This window comes from Cetorhinus maximus, unplaced genomic scaffold (genome assembly GCF_964194155.1).
Source record: "Cetorhinus maximus unplaced genomic scaffold, sCetMax3.hap1.1 HAP1_SCAFFOLD_1658, whole genome shotgun sequence".
In the NCBI taxonomy this organism is placed as follows: Eukaryota; Metazoa; Chordata; class Chondrichthyes; order Lamniformes; family Cetorhinidae; genus Cetorhinus; species Cetorhinus maximus.
The window spans coordinates 8666-17330 of NW_027597598.1; positions in this window are offsets into that span (position 1 = coordinate 8666).

Consider the following 8665-nt stretch of genomic DNA (forward strand, 5'->3'; position numbering starts at 1 on the left):
TCTCATCATAGATCTGTATCAATCCTAAACTCATTCCACTGTGTCTCTCTCTCATCATAGCCCCGTATCAATCCCCGACTCATTCCACTGTGTCTCTCTCTCTCATCATAGACCTGTATCAATCCTAGACTCATTCCACTATCTCTCTCTCACATCATAGCCCTGTATCAATCCCAGACTCATTCCACTGTCTCTCTCTCACATCATACCATGTATCAATCCCAGATTCATTGTACTGTCACTCTCTCTCTCATCAGAGCCTTGTGTCAATCGCAAACTCATTCCACTGTGTCTCTCTCTCATCGTCGACCTGTATGAATCCCAGACTCATTCCACTGTGTCTCTCGCTCATCATAGACCTGAATCAATCCCAGATTCATTCCACTATCTCTCTCTCTCATCATAGCCCTGTATCAATCCCAGACTCATTACACTGTGTCTCTCCCTCTCATCATAGCCCTGTATCAATCCCAAACTCATTCCACTGTGTCTCTCTCTCATCATAGCCTTGTATCAATCCCAGAAGCAATCCACGGTTTCTCTCTCTCTCTCATCATAGCCCTGTATCAATCCCAGACTCATTCCACTGTGTCTCTCTCACATCATAGCCCTGCATCAATCCCAGACTCATTCCATTGTCACTCCATCTCATCATAGACCTGTATCAATCCCAGACTCATTCCCACTGTCACGCTCTATCTCATCATAGCCCTGTATCAATCTCAGACTCATTCCACTGTCACTCTCTCTCTCATCAAAGCCCTGTATCAGTCCCGGACTCATTCCACTGTCTCTCTCTCTCATCATAGCCCTGCATCAATCCCAGACTCATTCCACTGTCTGTCTCTCTCTCTCTCTCTCATCATAGCCCTGTATTAATCCCAAACCCATTCCACTGTCTCTCTCTGTCATCAACGACCTCTATCAATCCCAGACTCATTCCACTGTGTCTCTCTCTCATCATAGCCCTGTATCAATCCCAGACTCATTCCACTGTCTGTCTCTCTCTCATCATAGACCTGTATCAATCCGAGACTCATTACACTTTCTCTCTCTCTCATCATAGCCCTGTATCAATCCCAGACTCATTCCACTGTCTCTCTCTCTCTCTCTCTCATCATAGCCCTGTATCAATCCCAGACTCATTCCACTGTGTCTCTCTCTCATCATAGCCTTGTGTCAATCCCAGACCTGTTCCACTGTCTCTCTCTCTCTCTCATCATAGCCCTGTATGAATCCCAGACTCATTCCACTGTGTCTCTCGCTCATCATAGACCTGTAGCAATCCCAGATTCATTCCACTATCTCTCTCTCTCATCATAGACCTGTATCAATCCCAGTCTCATTCCACTGTCTCCCTCTCTCTCATCATAGCCCTGCATCAATCCCAGACTCATTCCACTCTCTGCCTCTCTCTCTCTCATCATAGCCCTGTATTAATCCCAAACCCATTCCACTGTCTCTCTCTGTCATCAACGACCTCTATCAATCTCAGACTCATTCCACTGTCTGTCTCTCTCTCTCATCGTAGCCCTGTATCAATCCCAAACTAATCCTAACATTCTGCTCATTTCTTACTGCCCTCTATCAAACCCAAATGAATCCCTCTGTCCCCCTCTCACGCCATAGCCCTAAATGAATGATAGGCTGCGCCCATTACCTCCTTACACTCCTGTATTAATCCCAAGTTAGTCCCACTACCCAGTGTTTTGATGCCTGATTTTGAGCTGCAAGATCTGTTCTCAATCTATCCCACTGAGCACCATGGTCGTGCCGTAATACCCAGTGTGTGCTCCATTTTCTTTTCTGGTGCCTCCGTCGATGCTTGGAAGTTCACCATCCTTATTCTGATTGGAGCTTTTCTGTCACTATTCAATATAACTAAGTATGTTATGAGGGCAATTCAGGGGGTAGTCATGAGTCAAGCACATTGCTGTTGGTTTGGAGTGACAGATTGGCCAGACTGGGTCAGGCCAGCAGATTTGCTGCTGTAAAGGGTATTAGTGATCCAGATGGGTTTACATGAGATTGCAATATTGTCAAATCTGTCATTTCAGATACCCGCCTTTATTGCCGAATGTCTTAATTCCTTCAATGTATATTTGCAGAGTGCCAGATAGGATTTGAACGCAAGTTCCTGGTCTCTAGAATACGAGCACCTGAAAACAAATCACTATACTGCAACAGTACAATAATATGGTGTACTGTTGGAATGTTGGCACTGCCGGTGTGCTGTACTGTCAGAGTGACAGTACTGAGTGAGCTCTGCACTGTTGCAGTGACGGTATTGGGAGAGTGCTCCACTGTCAGAAGGGCAGTGCTGAGGTAGCACTGCACTATCAGAGGGTCAGTAATGAATGACTGCTGCACGATCAGAAGGTCAGTACTGAGGGAGTGCTGCAGTGTCGGACGGTCAGCACTGTGGGAGTGCTGCACTGTGGGAGGGTCAGGACTGAGGGAACGCTGCACTGTCGGAGGGTCAGTACTGAGGGAGTGCTGCAGTGCCAGAGGACCAGCACTGAGGGATCAATGCATAACTGGTGCCAAAGTGGTAAGCGCTGTTTCATAGGGCTGAAACCTCTCGAGTAGTTTCCTGAGCCGACGAACTTCAGATTCAGAGATGAGAGGACGCAATTGAGGTGCACTCGAAACAGACCGAAATCTCATCGGTGTGGTATCCAAAACTGCTAAATAAAACCTTTGGCCGGCAATGTGTTTACGCAGGCATGTTTTTCTAAAATAGTTTTTTGCCCTGGAGCCGTCCCTTCCCGTAGAAGCTGACAAACTGCATTCCATCTGGTGCAGGGAGATCACTATCAGATTGTCGTAGGAATAGGTATGAGGAAGTCAGTACTTTACGCAATGAGCACTTCCAAGGGAAGACTTGGGAAACAGAATGGTGGAATTGTTTGCCTTCAATAATTCTTCAATTCCTATTTGTCCGCTCCATTCAGACAGCAGCTTCAAGTTCACAACACCTCGCTGTGGGGCATCACTTCTCCTTCTCTGTGGATCTTTTGCCTTCATCTTCAGTCTATGTCCTTTGGTCAGAAAAACTCCTGCCAGTGGGGAGACGGTGAAACTTTTAATGATTTTGAAAGCCTCCACTAAATCTCCTCTTAATCTTCTCTGCTCTCAGGAGGAGATTTAATAGAGACTTCAGTCTCTCCAGGTTAACTGAAGTACCTCCTCCCTGATGCCGGTCCAGCCAGTCCAATCTCACACCATCTCCAAAGCCCTTCAGATCCTTCCCCCGATATTTTATCCCAAAAATATTAAACTATCTTGTAAGGATAGTATTCTAAAGGGTGTGCAGGAGCAGGGAGTCCTGGGTGTATATGTACATAAGTTATTATAGGTGACAGGACAGGTAGAGAGAGCTGTTTCTAAAGCATGCAGTATTCTAAACTTCATTAACAGGGACATAGAGCACAAGAGCAGGGAGGTTATGATGAACTTAGATAAGACAATGGTTCGATCTCAGCTGGAGTACTGTGCACATTTCTGGGCGCCACACTATGGGAAGGGTGTGAACGCATTGGAGAGAGTGCAGAAGAGGTTTACCAGAATGGTTCCAGGGATGAGGCGCTTCAGTAATGAGGAAAGATTGGAGCAGTTGGGAGTGAGGAGAATTGATGGAAGATTTAAAAATCATGAGGTTTCTGGACAGAGTCTCTACGGAGAAACTGTTCAAAATCGTCAACAGGTGAAGAACCAGAGGGCACAGTTTCAAAGTGTTTTGCAAACAAAGTAAATGTGAGGTGAGAAAATGTTTTTTTCACACAGCGAGCAGTTAGGGTTTGGAATGCACTGCCTGGAAGTGTGGTGGAGGCAGGTTTGATTGAGGCATTCAGGAGGACATGGAATGGTTATTTAAATAGAAACAGTGTGCTGGGGTACGGGGAACAGGCAGGAGATGGGCACTAAGTTATAATGCTCAGAGAGCCGGTGCAGACACGATGAGCCGAATGGCCTCCTTCTGAACTGTTACTATCCTGGGATTCTGGGATTGTTAGAATGTTGCGTCGCCCCCGCAAAGATTGCTAACCGAAAATGTTCAGTTTATTCCTATCTCTGTTTATTGTCCAATAGAATTCCTCAAACAAAGTTAACATATCACCCCCAATCCCAGATGACGGAGAGTATGATTAAAGAGACTTTCTTCAACTGTAAAGCTTCATTGATTAGCCCCCAGCCCTTTCCTTAGGGTTTGTGTTTCCAGCTGAGCCAGTGACGGAGTTCATCATTCTCCTGGGCCACAATACATTTCTCCACTGCACTGTATCAATCCCAGACTCATTCCACTGTCTCTCTCTCATCATAGACCTGGATTAATCGCAAACTCATTACACTGTCTCTCTCTCACTCTCTCATCATAGACCTGTATCAATCCCAGACTCATTCCACTGTGTCTATCGTCATAGCCCTGTATCATTCCCAGACTCATTCCTCTGTCTCTCTCTCATCAGAGCCCTGTATCAATCCCAAAATCATTCCACTGTCTCTCTCTCCGTCTCTCATCACAGACCTCCATCAATCCCAAAATCATTCCACTGTCTCTCTGTCTCTCATCATAGCCCTGTATCAATCCCAAACTCATTCCTCTGTGCCTCTATCTCATCAGAGCCCTGTATCAATCCCAAACTCATTCCACTGTGTCTCTCTCATCATAGTGCTGTATCAATTCCAGACTCATTCCATTGTCACTCTCTATCTCATCATAGACCTGTATCAATCCCGGACTCATTCCACTGTCACTCCCTCTCTCATCATAGCCCTGTATCAATCCCTTACTCATTCCTCTGTGTCTCTCTCTCTCATCATAGCCCTGTATCAATCCCAAACTCATTCCACTGTGTCTCTCTCTCATCATAGCCTTGTATCAATCCCAGAAGCATTCCACTGTGTCTCTCTCTCTCTCATCATAGCCCTGTATCAATCCCAGACTCATTCCACTGTGTCCCTTTCTCATCATAGCCCTGCATCAATCCCAGACTCATTCCATTGTCACTCTATCTCATCATAGCCCTGCATCAATCCCAGACTCATTCCATTGTCACTCAATCTCATCATAGCCCTGTATCAATCCCAGACTCACTCCACTGTCACTCTCTCTCTCTCATCATAGCCCTGTATCAATCCCAGGCTCATTCAATTATCTCTCTCTCTCATCATAGCCTTGTATCAATCCCAGACTCATTCCACTGTGTCTCTCTCTGATCATTGATCTGTATCAATGCCAGACTCATTCCACTGTGTGTCTCTCTCTCTCATCATAGCCCTGTATCAATCCCTGACTCATTCCACTGTCACTCTTTATCTTATCATAGTCCTGTATTAGTCCCAAACTCATTCCACTGTGTCTCTCTCATCATAGCCCTGTATCAATCCCAGACTCATTCCACTCTGTCTCTCTCTCTCATCATAGCCCCGTATCAATCCCATACTCATTCCACTCTCACTCTTTCTCTCTCTCTCTCTCTCTCATCACAGCCCTGTATCAATTCCTGACTCATTCCACTGTTTCTCTCTCTCATCATAGACCTGTATCTATCCGAGACTCATTCCACTTTCTCTCTCTCTCATCATAGCCCTGTATCAATCCCAGACTCATTCCACTGTGTCTCTCTCTCTTCATTGCCTTGTATCAATCCCAGACCTATTCCACTGTCTCTCTCTCTCTCTCATCATAGCCCTGTATCAATCCCCGTCGCATTCCACTGTGTCTCTCGCTCATCTTAGACCTGTATCAATCCCAGACTCATTCCACTGTCTCCCTCTCTCCCATCATAGCCCTGTGTCAATCCCAGACTCATTACACTGTGTCTCTTTCATCAGAGCCCTGTATCAATCCCAGACTCATTCCACTGTGTTCGCTCATCATACTCCTGTATCAATCCCAGACTCATTCCACTGACACTCTCTATCTCATCGTAGACCTGGATCAATCCCAGAGTCATTCCACTGTCACTCTTTCTCAACAAACCCCTGTATCAATCCCAGGCTCATTCAAATTTCTCTCTCTCTCATCATAGCCCTGTATCAATCCCAGACTCATTCCACTGTGTCACTCTCTGATCATAGATCTGTATCAATACCAGACTCATTCCACTGTGTGTCTCTCTCTCTCATCATAGCCCTGTATCAATCCCAAACTCATTCCACTGTGTCTCTCTCATCATAGCCCTGTATCAATCCAAGACTCATTCCACTTTCTTTCTCTCTCTCTCTCATCATAGCCCTGTATCAATCCCAGACTCATTCCAGTGTTTCTCGCTCTCTCTCATCATAGCCCTGTAATAATCCTAAACTCATTCCACTGTCTCCCTCTGTCATTAACGATCTGTATCAATCCCAGACTCGTTCCACTGTCTTTCTCTCTCTCTCTCATCATAGCCCTGTATCAATCCCAGATTTATTCCACTGTCTGTCTCTGTCTCTCATCATAGCCCTGTATCAATCCCAGACTCATTCCACTGTCTGTCTCTGTCTCTCATCAGAGCCCTGTATCAATCCCAGACTCATTCCGCTGTGTCTCGCTCTCATCATAGCCTTGTGTCAATCCCATACTCATTCCACTGTGTCTCGCTCTCATCAAAGCCCTGTATCAATCGCAGATTCATTCCACTTTCTCTCTCTCTCATCATAGCCCTGTATCAATCCGAGACTCATTCCACTGTGTCTCTCTCTCTCTCATCATAGACCTTTATCAATCCGAGACTCATTCCACTTTCTCTCTTTCTCATCATAGCCGTGTATCAATCCCTGACTCATTCCACTGTCTCTCTCTCTCTCACCCTCTCATCGTAGCCCTGTATCAATCCCAGACTCATTTCACTGTGTCTCTCTCTCATCATAGCCTTGTGTCATTCCCTGACTCATTCCACTGTCTCTCTCTCCCATCATAGCCCTGTGTCAATCCCAGACTCATTACACTGTGTCTCTTTCATCAGAGCCCTCTATCAATCCCAGACTCATTCCACTGTGTTCTCTCATCATTCTCCTGTATCAATCCCAGACTCAATCCACTGTTACTCTCTATCTCATCCTAGACCTGGATTAATCCCGGAGTCATTCCACTGTCACTCCTTATCAACAAACCCCTGTATCAATCCCAGGCTCATTCAATTTTGTCTCTCTCTCTCTCTCTCTCTCATCATAGATCTGTATCAATGCCAGACTCATTCCACTGTGTCTCTCTCTCTCTCATCATAGCCCTGTATCAATCCCAAACTCATTCCACTCTGTCTCTCTCATCATACTCCTGTATCAATCCCTGACTCATTCCACTGTGTCTCTCGCTCATCATAGACCTGTATCAATCCCAGATTCATTCCACTATCTCTCTCTCTCATCATAGCCCTGTATCAATCCCACACTCATTCCACTGTCTTTCTCTCACATAATACCCTGTATCAATCCCAGATTCATTCTACTGTCACTCTCTCTCTCATCATAGCCCTGTGTCAATCCCAAACTCATTCCACTGTGTCTCTCTCTCATCAAAGCCCTGTATCAATCCAAGACTCATTCCTATTTTTCTCTCTCTCATCATAGACCTGTATCAATCCCAGACTCATTCCACTGTCTCTCTCTCTCTCTCTCTCATCATAGATCTGTATCAATCCTAAACTCATTCCACTGTCTCTCTTTCCCATCATAGCCCTATATCAATCCCAGACTCATTCCACTGTCTCTCTCTTTTTGTCATCAGAGGCCTGTATCAGTCCCAGACTCATTCCACTGTCTCTCTCTCTCATCATAGCCCTGTATCAATCCCAGCCTCATTCCATTGTGTCCCTCTCTCATCATAGTCCTGTATCAATCCCAGACTCATTCCACTGTGTCTCTCATCATAGCCCTGTATCATTCCAAGACTCATTCCTCTTTTTCTCTCTCTCATCATAGACCAGTATCAATTCCAGACTCATTGCACTTTTTCACTCTCTCATCCAAGCCCTGTATCAATCCCAGACCCATTCCACTGTCTCCCTCTCTCTCTCATCAGAGCCCTGTATCAATCCCTGACTCATTCCACTGTCTCTCTCTCCCATCATAGCCCTGTGTCAATCCCAGACTCATTCCACTGTCTCTCTCTCTCTCTCTCTCTCATCCAAGTCCTGTATCAATCCCAGACTCATTCCACTTTCTCTCTCTCTCATCATAGCCCTGTATCAATCCCTGACTCATTCCACTGTCTCTCTCTCCCATCATAGCCCTCTATCATTCCCAGCCTCATTCCACTGTGTTCTCTCATCGTTCTCCTGTATCACTCCCAGGCTCATTCCACTGTCTCTCTCTCTCTCACCCTCTCATCGTAGCCCTGTATCAATCACAGACTCATTTCACTGTGTCTCTCTCTCATCATAGCCTTGTATCAATCCCTGACTCATTCCACGGTCTCTCTCTCCCATCATAGCCCTGTGTCAATCCCAGACTCATTACACTGTGTCTCTTTCATCAGAGCCCTCTATCAATCCCAGACTCATTCCACTGTGTTCTCTCATCATTCTCCTGTATCACTCCCAGGCTCATTCCACTGTCCCTCTCTGTCTCATCCTAGACCTGGATCAATCCCGGAGTCTTTCCACTGTCACTCCTTATCAACAAACCCCTGTATCAATCCCAGGCTCATTCAATTTTGTCTCTCTCTCTCTCTCTCTCA